General features: G+C 38.6%; 1 long non-coding RNA gene across 1 annotated transcript in view; it reads right to left on the reverse strand.

The window, feature by feature from the left end:
* Positions 1–17120, reverse strand: part of LOC122709314 — a 272493-nt gene that overhangs the window by 172595 nt on the left and 82778 nt on the right. The gene's annotated exons all lie outside the window — the stretch shown is intronic.

The following is a 17120-nucleotide window of genomic DNA, read 5'->3' on the forward strand; positions in this document are numbered from 1 at the left end:
TTGGAATATACCACTCTCCCTTAATCATCCAAATTTCCCTCCCTTCACCCCAGTAAAAAATGTTTAGTTTCATATAAAATTGTGTCTTTTAATTTTGCCTTATTGTTTTCAGTCAGTATCATAAAGTCCACTAAGGTTCTTACACTCACTAAATCAGGATCCACCAACTATGATTCAAGAGACACAACAGAACCATGCCTCTTTCTGTTACACAGAAATGATGCTCATTCATGTACATATCGTCTGTGGTAGCCCTGCCCTGCAGTTGCAGAATTGATAGCTATGACACAAACCATATGGCCCACAAAGCCTGAAATATTTACTATCTGGCCGTTGACAGAAAATGCCTGCCATCCCTGCTTTAAAGGCCTCAGCCGTTTCTGTATTTTGCTTTTAGAAAATTCATACAAGGTGAACACAGCAGTGGCCAGGGTTATCACATTTGGCCACTTGACCTTTCTTTACTGTTTTTCAAACAGAAACTAAAAAATGTATGAACGCCTGTTGTAGGCAATGCTTTCTTGTAGCTCTGCAAGAAAAATCTTAACTGCAAGAGGTCACTGTGAAGAAACCATTTCTTATTCTAAAATATGTCTCAACTATAAAGATAGAGTAAGGAGAAAACAGCGTTTAGATCTATTTTTGCAGTTTATAATCACAAATTAATGACTCAGGAAATAAACAGTAGTGGTTTATATTTGTACACATGCACGCACACACACACACACACACACAAAACCTGTATATTCAGAGAGTCAGTTCTGCAGTGGGTTGATAAGATGTCCAAGGTTCCCCAGGAGGAGAAAGTGGTCTGGGGCTCTCAAGGAGAAAAGGACAAACATTCTTCTCTACATTGCTTTGTCTTCAGTTCAGTCGCTCAGTCGTGTCTGACTCTTTGCAACTCCATGAATCGCAGCACACCAGGCCTCCCTGTTCATCACCAACTCCCGGAGTTTACTCAAACCCATGTCCATCAAGTCAGTGATGCCATCCAACCATCTCATCCTCTGTCATCCCCTTCTCCTCCTGCCCCCAATCCCTCCCAGCATCAGGGTCTTTTCCAATGAGTCAGTTCTTGGCATCAGGTGGCCAAAGTATCGGAGTTTCAGCTTCAGCATCAATCCTTCCAAAGAATACCCAGGACTGATCTCCTTTAGGATGGACTGGTTGGATCTCCTTGCAGTCCAAGGGACTCTCAAGAGTCTTCTCCAACACCATAGTTCAAAAGCATCAATTCTTCGGCACTCAGCTTTCTTCACAGTCCAACTCTCACATCCATACATGACCACTGGAAAAACCATAGCCTTGACTAGATAGACCTTTGTTGGCAAAGTAATGTCCCTGCTTTTTAATATGCTATCTAGGTTGGTCATAACTTTCCTTCCAAGGAATAAGCGTCTTTTAATTTCATGACTGCAATCACCATCTGCAGTGATTTTGGAGCCCAGAAAAATAAAGTCTGACACTGTTTCCACTGTCTCCCCATCTATTTCCCATGAGGTGATGGGACCAGATGCCATGATCTTAGTTTTCTGAATGTTAAGCTTTAAGCCAACTTTTTCACTATCCTCTTTCACTTTCATCAAGAGGCTTTTTAGTTCCTCTTCACTTTCTGCCATTAGGGTGGTGTCATTTGCGTATCTGAGGTTATTGATATTTCTCCCGGCAATCTTGATTCTAGCTCGTGCTTCATCCAACCCAGTGTTTCTCATGATGTACTCTGCATATAAGTTAAATAAGCAGGGTGACAATATACAGCCTTGATGTACTCCTTTTCCTATTTGGAACTAGTCTGTTGTTCCATGTCCAGTTCTAACTGTTGCTTCCTGACCTGCATACAGGTTTCTCAAGAGGCAGGTCAGGTGGTCTGGTATTCCCATCTCTTTCAGGATTTTCCACAGTTTATTGTGATCCACACAGTCGAAGGCTTTGGCATAGTCAATAAAGCAGAAGTAGATGCTTTTCTGGAACTCTCTTGCTTTTTTTGATGATCCAGTGGATGTTGGCAATTTGATCTTTGGTTCCTCTGCCTTTTCTAAAACCAGCTTGAACATCTGGTAGTTCACAGTTCACGTATTGCTGAAGCCTGGCTTGGAGAATTTTGAGCATTACTTTACTAGTGTGTGAGATGAGTGCAATTGTGCAGTAGTTTGAGCATTCTTTGGCATTGCCTTTCTTTGGGATTGGAATGAAAACGGACCTTTTCCAGTCCTGTGGCCACTGCTGAGTTTTCCAAATTTGCTGGCATATTGAGTGCAGCACTTTCACAGCATCATCTTTCAGGATGTGAAATAGCTCAACTGGAATTCCATCACATCCACTAGCTTTGTTCGTAGTGATGCTTTCTAAGGCCCACTTGACTTCACATTCCAGGATGTCTGGCTCTAGGTGAGTGATCACACCATTGTGATTATGTGGGTCATGAAGATCTTTTTTGTACAGTTCTTCTGTGTATTCTTACCACTTCTTCTTAATATCTTCTGCTTCTCTTAGGTCCCTACCATTTCTGTCCTTTATCAATCCCATCTTTGCATGAAATGTTCCCTTGGTATCTCTAATTTTCTTAGTCAATATAACAATGTACCTTGCTCAAGGGCATGTTTCTCCTTAACAAGAACCTTCTAACTAACCTGTCATCTTAAAATGTATATTATGGGAGTGGGTCTGGTAAGATCTTTCTATTATTCATTCTAATCTTGTTATCTTAAAATATAAATTATGGGAGTGGGTCTAGTGAGATCTTTACAACCTTGAGACATTTTTTTGACTTATTGTAATAACTAATTTAAAAAGTATATAACTCCCTTGCTAACACTAGCAAGGCGGGCACTCTCCGTCCCCCTTCTGAAGTCTGTGTCAGAAGCTTTCTCTGTCCCTGTTCTTACTTTAATAAAACTCTGCTGCACAATAGCGCTTGAGTGATCAAGGCTGGTCCTTGGTCCTGAAGCTAAATTTCCTTCTTCAGAGATCATGAAACTGACATCATTCACCATAAGCTATCAATATGACACTACTTCTTTATGTGAATTGGCCATTCGCCTTCTGTAAGGACCGAACCCATTGGGTTGTCACCCAGGAGCATGTTGTCTGATGGCGATATACATTTGTCTCTTACAGTCGGACACCACTGAGAGACGAACACTTTCACTGGGTCTTTTATTAATAATCTTAGAATTTCATTTTAAAATGTAGCTCAAGAAATATCAGCACACAACATCAGAATAAGGTAAGCAACTTTTAAAGATATATAGATAGATATATAAATATAGATATGGATAACAGAATAGGATGCATATATATATACATACATATATATATATATATATGCATTCTTCTGAATCTTACTAGTGCATTTTTCTCCTTTCTTATTTATGTGGACACTTAGTTTTTATTTACATAATTATTCTGAATGAAGGAATACCCATCCAGATCATGTTTGTCCATAAACTGGGTAGACTCATTTCCTTTATTGTTTTTTTTCTTTTCAGTACTGCTTGATTTCTGATAGCATCCTTTGATCAGACCTTAAGCTCAACAGCTGGCTGATATATTAATAAATTTACATGGTGAGTTCTGAGGTCCAGGGATCATGTGCTGAAAGAGCAGGACATGTGGGGAGCAGAGCTAGGCATAAGCCGTTACTGCTTTTCTTGTTTAAAAGGTCTGAGCTGAGATCATTTCTCTTACATGTCTTTTTTGCTTGACTAGGAATACAGCATCTCTTCTGGTCAATTGCTGCCATAACTTGAGAGAAAATTCCCATCCAAAGAGTGCTTCCCATGGCTGAAAATGCATGTAGTAGGAAACAGGGGCTGCCCCAAAATAAGGACTCACGGACACGACTAAAGCGACTTAGCAGCAGCAGCAGCAGTGTTATCTATCAGCAGTGTCAAGGCGGGTTTCAGTGCTATTCTTTCCACCTGCCCTCTCCATTAGCCCTTGGCCCTCTAGATTAAATGCCACATCAAGATTTTTTGGTATATAATAAAATGTTTGAAGTCTTGACATGTATAATACATCCACTGACAATGTAAAAAAATATTTTTTAATCTATAGGTGGATTTTAAATGGGGAAGGGTAGGGAAGCATATGCTTAGATATTTTATTTATATTTTTATCCTATAATATAGATTTTAATTCAGAGATTTCCTCCTATATCTGCCATATAAGCCCAGTAATTTTCAAAGTATAATTTCAATGGAAACACAAAATTAAGCTATCTCAATTTACAGTTTGCTACAGGAAACACAATAAGGAGAGAGAGAAGGAAAGAAAGAAAGAAAGAAATTAGCCTTTTAGAGCCTTTTTCTAATTTCAAATGTAATATACAGTGACCTCTTTTTGATAACACATTTACATGACAATGCTTTGAATGAGAGGCTGTGAGAAATACCTAGAACATATATTCTCATATGATTCAGCAGTACTCCTAGTCATTTTAACAAGTCACATTTTAATTTGTGCTTTCTTAATTTCTTGGTGTGACAACTCATTTGTGCTCTTTTTATTTATTTTATTAAATTATGAATAAAGTATTTATGATATAATTTTATCTTTCATGATCTCAATATTCAGATGTTCTCACTCAGTCTTTAATTTTCATTTCGTGAATCAAGGTAATACAGCTGAATATTTACTTATGAATGTAAAATACTCACATGCAACCATACTAACACTTATTAACAAACAAAAATATTAAGATCCACCAAATATACATTGGAAAATTAAATGAATACATCTTTCTGGTTTTCAGGTAAATTTTAAAAGTGATAATATTGCTAATTATTATCAAAATTCAAATTCTACTCCTTAGGTATTTTCTACAAGATGGCACCATACTAGATGTTTTGCATATATTTTTAGGTTATCTTTAATAACTTATTTTATTACATTATGCTCTTTTCCCCCATTTTCAGATGCAATAATCAAGAGTTAGCTTATATCTCTCATCCAAGGTAACTTACTGAAAAATGGCAGAATTAAGATTTCAATTATGGTCTGCTATACTCCAAATTCTAAACTCTGAACTACTACAGTACATGATTTTACTCAATTAAAGTCCTAAAGTATACCACTTTCATTGTAAAGATAGCAAGTGCCATTTATCAAATCCTCCAACAGAAAAATAACAATCAGACCTCCAGGGATTGGCAGCAAGTTCCTGCCTCAAAGTGGATAATTATATACCATTTGACAAACAGCTACTCTTTTGCTTCTGTACCCTGACAGAATGTCTAATCATGGACATCATTTGACCACATGGCCATAGCTATGTACTGTCAAACTCATGATGTCATAGGTTGAACTAGTACAAGAGCAATTCATTGTAATATGAAAGTGGTATGTTCAAATGTAAGTAAGGCAGCATCCTTGCATAAGCAGATAGCTCAGTTCTTCTCTCTCAGCTCATATCTATGACCACATTAGGGATTTTTTTTTTAACCAGATAATAGAGAAATAAAAAGGCCAAGCCTCAAACACCTGATTCTACACTTTGTGTAGAAAAGGAAGCAATCCAATATAACAATGCAAATGTACTAATGAGAAATGGCATATGATTGGCTGAATTTCCATGGGTCTAGGAGGAGACAGTTAGAAGACTGAGGACAGAAAGATCTGGGAAAGAGGCATATGAATGTTAGAAGTGGTCACTGTATTTGAAGATTTTGTATTATGTAACAATGTTAATCCAGAAACACACTCAATGAAATAAAGTACTGAATTACCAAATAGTCAAAGCAACTCTGCATTTTCCCATCAGTCTCCCTGTTGTCTGCCACCCCATTCCTCATACAGTGAGCTCATGAATGGATCAGGCATTAAGTCAGAGATAGAATATACACATGTATTCCCTCTCACTAAGGCTGATATAGCTACTGCTTCTGCCAAATGTTGAACCTGCCAAAACACAAACCAGCATTACACTCTGATTATTATCCAACAAGAAAACTTTTGGTGGCAAATTTATTACACTGGATTTCTCTTACCTTAAAATACAGCTAATCATCTTGACTGGAATCAGCATATATTCTAAGTTTGGCTTTTCCATTCTTGCCAACAGGACCCCAGCTAACATACTATGCAAAGGTATTCAGAATATCTGATATATCAACACAGAATCTTGCATAACACCACCACAGACCAAGGGACCACCATCATACCGAAGGAGATATAGTGGACACATGACCGTGGGTATCCTACTACAAACGATACTACCCCAGAACTGCTTCCTTGACCCAGCTGGGGTACCAGCTCAAAGACAGCAGCATGTGAAAAGTCCCCAATTAGTGGAACAGATGAATTAGCAACTAAGGGGACAGAAATAGGGGCACCCTTAATTACTATCACTCACAATAACCCGTGTAGGAAAATTGTATTTCCATTCTCTGTGATCTTAAGACCTTGAGTTTTGGGTTCCCAATGGCAGGAAAATGTCACCAGGAGACACAGACTTTCATTAAACTTTATTTTCTGGCTTACATCTATTCATTTTGAGTTTTTTGAGCCAAGAGACTAGAGGCAAAGAAAGGAGTCCAGGAGTAACTCACCCTGACCTGGGGATTATGGGGCCAGAGATAAGTAAATCTGGCATCCTGGTGATCCATTTGGGAGTCATTTGGCACTGTTACAGCTTCCCTGATGGCTCAGACGGTAAAGCGTCTGCCTGCAATGAGGGAGACACAGGTTCAATCCCTGGGTCAGGAAGATCCCCTGGAGAAGGAAATGGCAACCCACTCCAGTACTCTTGCCTGGAAAATTCCACAGATGGAGGAGCCTGGTGGGCTATAGTCCATAGGATTGCAAAGAGTCAGACATGACTGAGCAACTTCACTTTCACTTTGGCACTGTTATGAAGATGAGGTTCACCCCCATCAGATATGCCACCCAGGCCAACAGAAGAGGAATATACAAGGGGTTGTGAAAGAGAGAGAAAACAAGATGATGAGCATAATAGGTGGCTTCAGGGTCTACTAACTAATCTTCATCTTCTAAGTTACCCAAAGAAGAGAGGGCTTGAAGTCTGGAAGACTCTCAGATGAGGTGATCTTACTGTACAAGCCAAGTGAATGTGGGTGACAAATGATGTGGACTGTAGCACGTGTCATGCTCTACCCAAGGCTCCCCTTTACTGAAGGGGACACTCATTGCTTTGGCCTTTGGGATCACTGCTTGCTATGGCTCACGGCCACATCTCTCTCTGGTTATTACCTTAGAGAGCTATGCACCCAGGGAGGCACCCAGGATTGTGCTGCTAGACTGGAGCTCCGAAAGCAAAACCCTGAAATAATTAATTCCATGATGGCTGATGTCAAGGTATCAACAGTTTAATAACCAGTTTGCAAAATTCTTGGATAACTAGCAGTTGGCTCATCACTCCACTGGCTCACAGGTTTGCCCTCCCCTCTGGGGGCGGCCTGCATTGAACAACAATAATGGTGTACTAGGACACATATGAAGGTCAAACCCACATTCAGAATGTTTTTAGTTCATTGCTTCAACAGTTTAACTTCTCCTTCTGCCCAAACTTGCTTTCCTCCTTCTTACAGACACTTTCATAGAAGAGCTCTAATAAACATCTTGAACATAATTTTTATCTCAGAGTCTATTTTCAGGGAACTAAGGTCAGCAGAGTCACTGGGGGGGTGGGGGGAACAAACTTCATTCTCTTCCCTCATTAAAAATTTTTCCTAACAATAATATTTATATTTTAGGAAGCAAAAAGTGAATATTTTCCACAAGCTTAACATGCCATTAAAGAGTAGAACAGAAAGGATTAGAAAAGCAACAGACAGAAAGGGTAATCAAAGGTAATTCCAACATCCATGTTAGCAGTGCAAACATGCCATGTGTGTGTGGTGGAAACACTCACCATTTAAGATTTACAATGTTACCCTGACAAGATGACAATTTGCTCTCTATGTAGGTTTATATTAAAATATTTTAAAATATTTTTTGAGATACATTTTTGAAAATGTTAAGTATCATCACCTAAAATGGAATTTGTGATCTGGTCATCATGTTTATTGCACAACAATACGAGAACAAGTTTTGTAGAATCCTTATTCCAAAATTCTAAGGAAGTCAAACAAAAGTAAATAATTGCCCTGCATTTTTTCCCATCAACAAGAGTCTAATTCTTTCCATATTCTATGAAATGCAGGATTATTAATTCTTTTTGAAGCATTTGACTGGCAGATAAGGATGAAAATTGTCAGATGCCTGATGGCTAATCTCATGTTTCAGCTGCACATTCAGTTAAATGTGACATTAAATGATTTCTGAGGAAAATACATTTTCTACCCATCTGCTTTGAAGATACCTTCTAACTTCTCATTGTTTAAAAAATTTCCCAGGATGTTGTACTCAGAAAAAATAGAAATTTTTCCAACAGTCAGAGAAAATATTAATGCACATGAATAAAACTAAAAGTAAAACCTAAATTATTTGGTAGCTAAGTCCTTAATCTGCCCCTTCCCCAGAAATAGTCCTTACATATAATTCTAAAGGTACAGATGTATATTTTGATAAGATAACATTCTTTTGCTGAGCTTGGAAAATGGATTTTAGAATGCACCAACTTAAAGAGAAAGGAAGATATCTACAGAGAGCATAGGCAACCTAATTTTGAAATAATTCTGAAAATTTGACACACTTCATGATGTTCATCTGAACATCTGAGATCCTGCCCTGTTAACGATTAGGTGTTAACACCTAAAATTTTATTAAGTAGAGTATAAGAAAAAAGGAAAATACCAATTGATACTGCATAATGTTGCAGACCCTATATTATACCCATTACAAACATTATTTCATTATTCTTCACCCACATCACTGTGGGCTATTTTATCTCTATTTGATGGACTGGGAAAATAAATGCCAGTTAATTGGCCAGAGTTAGACAGTTGTATCTTTTCCACTGTTTCTGATACTTAAACACGAGCAGGATTCAGGCACCAGTTCCCTGACCACATGCCTTCCCTACCTTCTACCTTTACTTTCTAAGTGACCTCCTCAAAACAATGGCTTTAAATAGCACTGTCTTAGTTGTCAATTGCTATGTAACAAATTACTCCAAATTCAGTAGTTTGAAAAAACAGATATTTATTATCTCACATGGCTTCTGAGGATGAAGTATTCATCAGTGGCTTAGGTGGATGGTTCTGATTTAAGGTCTCTCCTGCAGTTAGAATCTAGCTGTCAGCTATGGTAAAGGTTATCTGAAGCCTGGAATCAAGTTGGAGGATCTGCTTCCAAGATTGATTTCTCATGTGGTTATTGGAAAGAGGTCTCAGTTTCTTCCTGGGTGGTGGAAGAAGACCTCTGTTCTTCTTGATAAGGGCCACTCTGCAGTGCTACCTGATAACATGACACTGGACTTCCCCAGAGCAGTACTCCAAGAGAACTAGGCAAAACCACAATGCCATATAACATGGCCTTGGAAATAACATACCAAGACTTTGTCATTTCCTGTTGTTCACACAGACTAACCTCAGTATAGAGGGTGAGAGGTCTAAACAAGGGTGTGGATACCAGGAGGCAAGATGCTGCCCAGTGTAAATGAAGCTTTTCTAATTTAATTCCTTAAGTATCTCTCTCCTCAAGTGCAATTGCTCTCTAAATCTGAAGGTCTGTGAAACTAAAGAGATAAGTCATGTGCCCTACATACTGGACAGACATACTAAACGCCTCTCTGAAATAAGCTCTTCTCTACTTGGGTTTATCCTAAGCCAGGTGAGGAAAAATGCTCTTCAGTTTCTTGGAATCTCGGTTGTTTGATCAGGAGGACCTATGAACCATACAATTACTGTCTTTAGACGACCTGATGTCTGACCAGAATGACACTCTGATGTACACTTTTGATTTTTCTGAGGTCCTAACAGAGGATTTTTATAGTCACACTTTATGCCTTATCTTTAGTCCATGTTTCCTAGCAGTGTCTTGGATTTGATCATTGTTTAGAAGCTATCTCTTATTTTAGCATCACTTTCACACAAGGAAACCTAAAAATTTTCAACACCATTAAGTCTCAACTCCTTCAGGTTTAACAATCCTTCTAGTTCCTGTCTCATATGTTACTTATAAGCAGTAAGATAAAAAAATAAATGGGCTCTCTAAAACTCTGGCTGGAAATCTCATTAGTGACACCATCCAATTCACTAGACACTTTTTCTACTTTCCTCATTAATGTAGGAAATGGTGTTGCTGAACATTCCATCACTACATAAAAGTATTGCCTTCACTACAGTTTCCAAAAAGATTTTCCTTACTTTCATCAATCATAGATTCCTCAAGGGCCAAATTTCCTCAGGGCTCTACAAGCTTTTATAAATGCCCTCATCCAGGCTTCTCAGATCCACTCACTGACTTATTCCAAAATCACTTCCACAATTTTAAGTTTTAGTTAATACTTACATATTCCCAGCACTAATCTGTATTAGTTAGCAATGGCTACATAAGAATTTACCTCCAAATCGTGTAGCTTGAAAACTACATATCTTATTTGGCATGTTTCCTGAGGATTTGGAAATCCAGGAGAAGCATAGCAAGGTGATTTCAGGCGGGCTCTCTAATGAGACTGTAGGAAAACTCTTAGCTGCAGCTGAGGTCATCTGAGAATTTGACTGGGGCTAAAGGACTTGCTCCCAGGATAGCTCTTTTATGTGGCAGAAGACTCTGTTCCTCACCACATGCACTTCTCCACAGGGCTGCCTGAATATCCTTACAACATGGTAGATGACTTCCCCCAAAGAAAGTGATCCAAGAGAGTAAGGAAGAAGCCATATGCCTTGTATAACTGTAATAATTAACATTATGAGTCAACATGGCTGGGCTATGGGGTCCAGATGGTAGGTCAAACATTATTCTGGATTTTTTTGTGAAAGTGTTTTTGGATGAGATTAACATCTAAAAATCGGTGCACTTTGATTCAGGTGGTTGATTAAAGGGACCATCTTCGACTCAGATGCAAACCCTCCCCTCCCATCACAGATCCTTTTCATGGAGAGGCAGTTTCTTTACCAGAAATCTCTAAATATCCAAAAGTGTCCTTAGCGGGTTGCCAGATGATAAACCAGAAACTCAGGGGCAGAAGAAATGCTGGGGGTGCTCATTACTCCCATATCTTATTAATTTTGGTATCCCCAGATCCTGGCACAAAGGATTCTCTCAGTAAATGTCTATTGAACAAATGATATCTCTTCTGCCAACTTCTTTTTAGATGGCAGGCCATGAACTATTTTTAAACTTAGCATCCTCTAATAGGACAGCGTACTTCCCTGGTAGCCCAGATGGTGAAGCATCTGTCTGCAATGCAGGAGACCTGGGTTCGATCCCTGGGTTGGGAAGATCCTCTGGAGGAGGGCATGGCAAGCCACTCCAGTATTCTTGCCTGGAGAATCGCCATGGACAGAGAAGTCTGGTGGGCTACAGTCCATGGGGTCGCATAGAATTGGACATGACTGAGTGACTAAGGACTGAGTGACAATAGGACAGGGAGTAACTGGAATCTTGTTTTAAGGAATAACTCACAGAACTGGAAAAGATCACTTTTCATTCCAATCCCAAAGAAGGGCAGTGAAAAAGAATGTACAAAGTACTATACAATTGCATTAATTTCACATGCTAGCAAGGGCATGCTCAAAATCCTCTAAGTTAGGCTTCAACAGTATGTGAACTGAGAACTTCCAGATATAAAAGTTGAATTTAGAAAAGGCAGAGGAACCAGACCAAATTGCCATCACTAGTTGGATCACAGAAAAAGCAAGAGAACTCCAGAAAAACATCTACTTCTGCTTCATTGACTACACTAAAGCCCTTTAAATCCACTATGTGGATCACAAAAAAGTGTGAAAAATTCTTCAAGAGATGGGAATACCAGACCACCTTACCTGTCTCCTGAACAACCTGTATGCAGGTCAAGAAGCAACACTTAGAACCAAACATGAAACAACAGACTGGTTCCAAATTGGGAAAGGAGTATGTTAAGGCTTTATATTGTCACCCTGCTTATTTAACTTCTAAGCAGAGTACATCATGTGAAATGCTGGGCTGGATGAAACACAAGCTGGAATCAAGATTGCTGGAAGAAATATCAACAACCTCAGATATGCAGATGATACCACCCTTATAGCAGAAGGCAAAGAGGAACTAAAGAACCTCTTGATGAAAGTGAAAGAGGAGAGTGAAAAAGCTGATTTGAAACAATAGAATTTTAGAACACAGCATAAATTTTTAAGGTTTAGCAATATTCTAAATAAGTCTACAGCTGTTCCATTTATTTGTGATAGGCATATTGGGTTAAAATGTAAAAATTTAAGAAAGGCTTCATAAATATATAATAAACTATTGATTCAGATTAAAAATAAATAAATAAATAAATAAAACTCAACATTCAGAAAACTAAGATCATGGAAGCTGGTCCCATCACTTCATGGCAAATAAACGGGGAAACAATGGAAACAGTGACAGACTTTATTTTCTTGGACTCCAAAATCACCAAGGATGGTGACTGCAGCCATAAAATTAAAAAGACCCTTGCTCCTTGGAAGAAAAATTATAACAAATCTAGACAGCATATTAAAAAGCTGACATTACTTTGCCAACAAAGGTCTGTCTAGTCAAAGCTATGGTTTTTCCAGTAGTCATGTATGGATGTGAAAGTTGGACCACAAAGGAGGCTGAGCGCCAAAGAATTGATGCTTTTGCAGTCCATGGGGTCACAAAGAGTCGGACATGACTGAGCGACTGAACAACAATGATCTCTTTAAATGCATGAGCCAATCCCTTAAATGAGTTATTCATCAATCAATCAATCCCTCCCTCCCCCTCCCTCCCTCCCTTCCTCCCTCCCTCATCTTCTGTTTCTCTTGAGAACTCTGACTAAAACAGTGATCTGATCTCAGAAGTGGCAAGCCATCCTTCATCCTTTTGCATATTCTATTAGTCACACAGACCTAGCCCGTTAAAGTCAGGGAGGGGACCTAACAAGATCATGAATATCAGGGGCCAGGAATCATCTGGGGCCACTTAAGAGACTGGCTGTGAATCCTATGGAAAGAGGAGTCTGGCGGGCTACAGTCCACAGAGTCTCAAAGAATCAGACATGACTGAAGTGACTGAGTGCAGCACAGGAGGATGGCTGTTACAGCTATCTATAATCTGATGATATTCAAATTTGTCTTTTCAGTGACAGTGTCTCCCTTGCATTATGGATTTGTAAACTGACTGGATATTCAACATCTATACTTAGGTGTAAATAAGCAATAAAAGTTAAACGCAACTCATGACTCACTGAGTATCACCACCACCTGACCTGTTCATTCATTAAGGTTCTCACTTACAGTTACTAGCACTATTGACTGTCTTGCTCCTCAGATCAAACTCTGGTTTCAACCTTGGTTCTTCTGTCTCACACTCTATATCAGATAGATGAGCCTGTCAACTCTAACTTTAAAAACATTCTGATATCAATATTTTTCACTTTTCATAACCTTCATAACTCTCTCATCCAAGCCACTATCATCACATGAAAATGCAATTATAGAAAAAGAAATACTTTCTCTTCTTTCTGCTACCATCAACAAGGACCTAAATTTGCCAGTACATTTTGAAATATTTTTAAGATTAAATAACATGTTCTCTATGACTACATACTTGAAATTCATAATGCCTGATGTATGCTTTTGGGGGAAGCACTGATTTTGATCTCTTAGCAAGAGTTTCTGAATATGGCCTCAGCATGTTCTGATGGGGCTTAAAATTTTTTACACAGACTTTTTTCTTTTGCTTGTTTTAGTCCCTCTTGAACTCTTTGTCAACCACTAGTTGGCATTTTGAATGGGAAGGTGTCACCATTTATCAAATTAAAATGCACATACAAACACATTTTAATGTGCAATGTACACTAAAAAGCATCCCTTGAAAATTATATGACCCAGCTTTACAATGTAATTCTAGCATTAAGACATTTTATCACAATAGAATTACCAATTCTAATTTGTTTATTTCTTTTTCCCCTATCAATTAGTCTTCTCCCAGACCAGCTAATACCTTTTTCCTTTATTAATGGTACAATGGAAAAATACTTACTAAGATGGGAGTGGTTTGAGCCTCCAAGTTTTCAATAAATACAGTAAATGGAGTAGAAAATGTTTCTTATGTCCCCACATCAAACTCCATATGGGGCATGGAGAAAGACCCTCCTAGGGGTCTTTATGAAACTGCAGCCCCTTAAGGACTGCTTTAGAGAAATGGATGTTCGTACTTTACTATGTAGACTAAACTTATTTAAGAAGGTAGAAAGCAGTGTCACAAAAAAGGTTGCCTTTCTTGAATTCATGGTATACATCTCCTTCTTGATGTCAGCATTTAGCTACATTTCCTTCTCTAAATGACTTAGGTTGTATTTAGTTATCTATACAGATATGTAAAAATTACTTCAAACCTCTGAATTTTAGTACAGCACTGACTGTCTCACTGTTTGTGGCCTAGGAGTCTGAGAGCAGCTTAGATAGATAGTCCTGGCTCAGAGTCTCCCATGGGGTCATGGTCAAGCTGTTAGCCAGGACTGCAGTCATGTGGAGCTCACTCAAGTGGTCTGGGCAGGCCACAGGTCCTCACTGGCTATTAGCTGAATACCCAAGTCCCTGACCATAGACATTTCTCCACAGGGCTCCTCGCAACGTGGCAGCTGGCTTCCCCAAGGCAGGTAAACCCAGAGAGAGTTCAAGGCATGAGCCAGTTATAATTTCTCAAGTGGTATATCATTAGTGTCCTGTATTTTATTCATTAGAAGTGAGCCATAAATGCAATTCACATTCAAATTGGGTATAGTGAAGCTCCACTTCCTAAGCAGAGGAAGCACCAAAAAATTTGTGTGAATTTACTTAAAATCACCCCAGCCAGATAATCATTTCCTGCAGGTCATTCCTGGCCCAGATCTGTTGTCAGTCCTGATGGACTCACCAAACCAAGCCCTTCTCCAGGGACTCATACCCTCTCCGGAGGAAGACAATCTACTGCTCTGGCTATGATATCAATATAAAACTTCATGCACATTTGTTTCATTTTGAAACAACAGCAAACTACAGAAGTAAAATGAAACGCCAGACTTATCTTGTAGCCATTTTCTAGTGGTCCTGAAAGTGAACACCAGAGTCAAATACTTTAGTTCCCATGCTGCCTCTGCCACTCAAGTTTTGTGCAACTTCAAAAACTGATTTAAACTTTACATTCCTCAAATTTCTCATCTGCAAAATGCAGGTGATAACAACGCCTACCCAGTAGGTCTGCTGAGATGATTAAGAAAGTTATTAGATGCAAAGTGCTTAGATTACTGCCTAGCTGATAGTAAATCTTTTGAAAGTATCATTATCTTAATTATCATTATTATTTTAATTGAAGTAGTATCTACCCACTAGTCCCAATCATGATATACTAAAAGGATATTCATTCCACAAACATAAGGACTTGTTAATAAACCAGAGACTGTTTCAGGCCCTGGTGGTTCAGTAGTGGAGAAAACAGACAAAAATCCTGCCTTTCGGGAGCTTCTATTTTTGTGAGTTTTGCTCAGTCACTCATAAGTTTCCTCTGTAGCTTTAGTAAAAATATGAAAAGGAGACAACAGCAACTGATAGGTCTGGAGAGCAAAACTGAAAATATAAAGAGGGTGCTGCTTGAAAAAGTGTGTCTTAATCATCAGAAGAGTATTCCACTACCCTGCTCTATGCATTTCCAAGAACAAAGTAGAGTAAGTCTTGGCCTTGCCAGTAACCTGCTGTGTCAATCCAAGCATATCACTTGTTTCTCAGGGTGTTTCCCATCTACAAAATGCAGTTGATGGGGTTCTACTGCATTCATGTTTTTTAAGTCTTTAAAAAAATGTCTTTAAAAAAAAGACCATAATACCTCTGAGATGCTTCAAAGATTCTGCAAGCATTTTACTGGAATTTTACCTAATTTATTTACCAATATTTTACTTTAAAACTTCAATAAAAACCTCATGTAATCAAATGGGCTATGTGTGTGTGGGCTGAGTCATTTCCGACTCTTGTGACCCCCTGGACTATAGTCCTCCAGGTTCCTCTATTCATGGAATTTTCTGGAGTGGGTTGCCATTTCCTACTCTAGGGGATCTTCCAGATCCAGGGATTGAACTCACATCTCTTGCATCTCCTGCACCGGCAGGTGGATTCTTTACAACTGAGCCACCTGAAAGTGAAGTGAAAGTGAAGTCACTTAGTCATGTCCGACTGTTTGTGACCCCATGGATTTAGCCCACCAGGCTCCTCCATCCATGGAATTTTCCAGGCAAGACTACTGGAGTGGGTTGCCATTTCCTTCTTCAGGGGATATTCCCAACCCAGGGATCGAACCCAAGTCTCCTGCATTGTAGGCAGACGCTTTACCGTGTGAGCCACCTGGGAACCCCCAAATCGACTTTACCAAGTATTAGTATGTTAGAGTCTACATGGATTAAGATTTTGCCCTAATAATGTATCTACTAAGAAAAAAGTCATGCAGAAGAACTTATAAAACAAACAGATACTAAGTTTTGCTTTGATCTGTTTTCTATATTGCAATTCTGTGTAAGAGGTGAATTGAATAGAGTATCATAAAGTGATTTTGAAATTCATTTGTCTATTAATGACTAAAATTCTGAGCCACTATTACTTGCCAGAATGGATCTTAAGCATTCCATGCATAATATTTCACTTAAATTTAAAAGTAATTCTATGATGTCATCATGCCTATCTTTCTATTAGAAAGTGAAGAAACTCAGGCTAGATAGAATAAGTAAGTTGCCTAATTTCGTATAACTTGCTGTGGCATAGTCAGAATTTTATTTGAGGTCTCAGCACATGTGCTTTTTTTTTTTTAACCACCACACTGCAGTTCTTTTCAGGATCTTTTATTAAGATAATCACCATATTTTCATTCCATTATATAAAAAATTAGCTCATATTTTAAAGGGTGAGTTTGATTGTAAAAGTTTCAATATAATGACTTCCCAAGAGACATGTCACATGTATTGCTGTACTTCCAGACAATGTAGTCATCTTTTTCTATTTCAGTCTACTAATCAGTTGCAAAACGACATCACTTCTATGTGTGTGATT

Source organism: Cervus elaphus, chromosome 15 (assembly GCF_910594005.1).
Source record: "Cervus elaphus chromosome 15, mCerEla1.1, whole genome shotgun sequence".
Classification (NCBI taxonomy): Eukaryota; Metazoa; Chordata; class Mammalia; order Artiodactyla; family Cervidae; genus Cervus; species Cervus elaphus.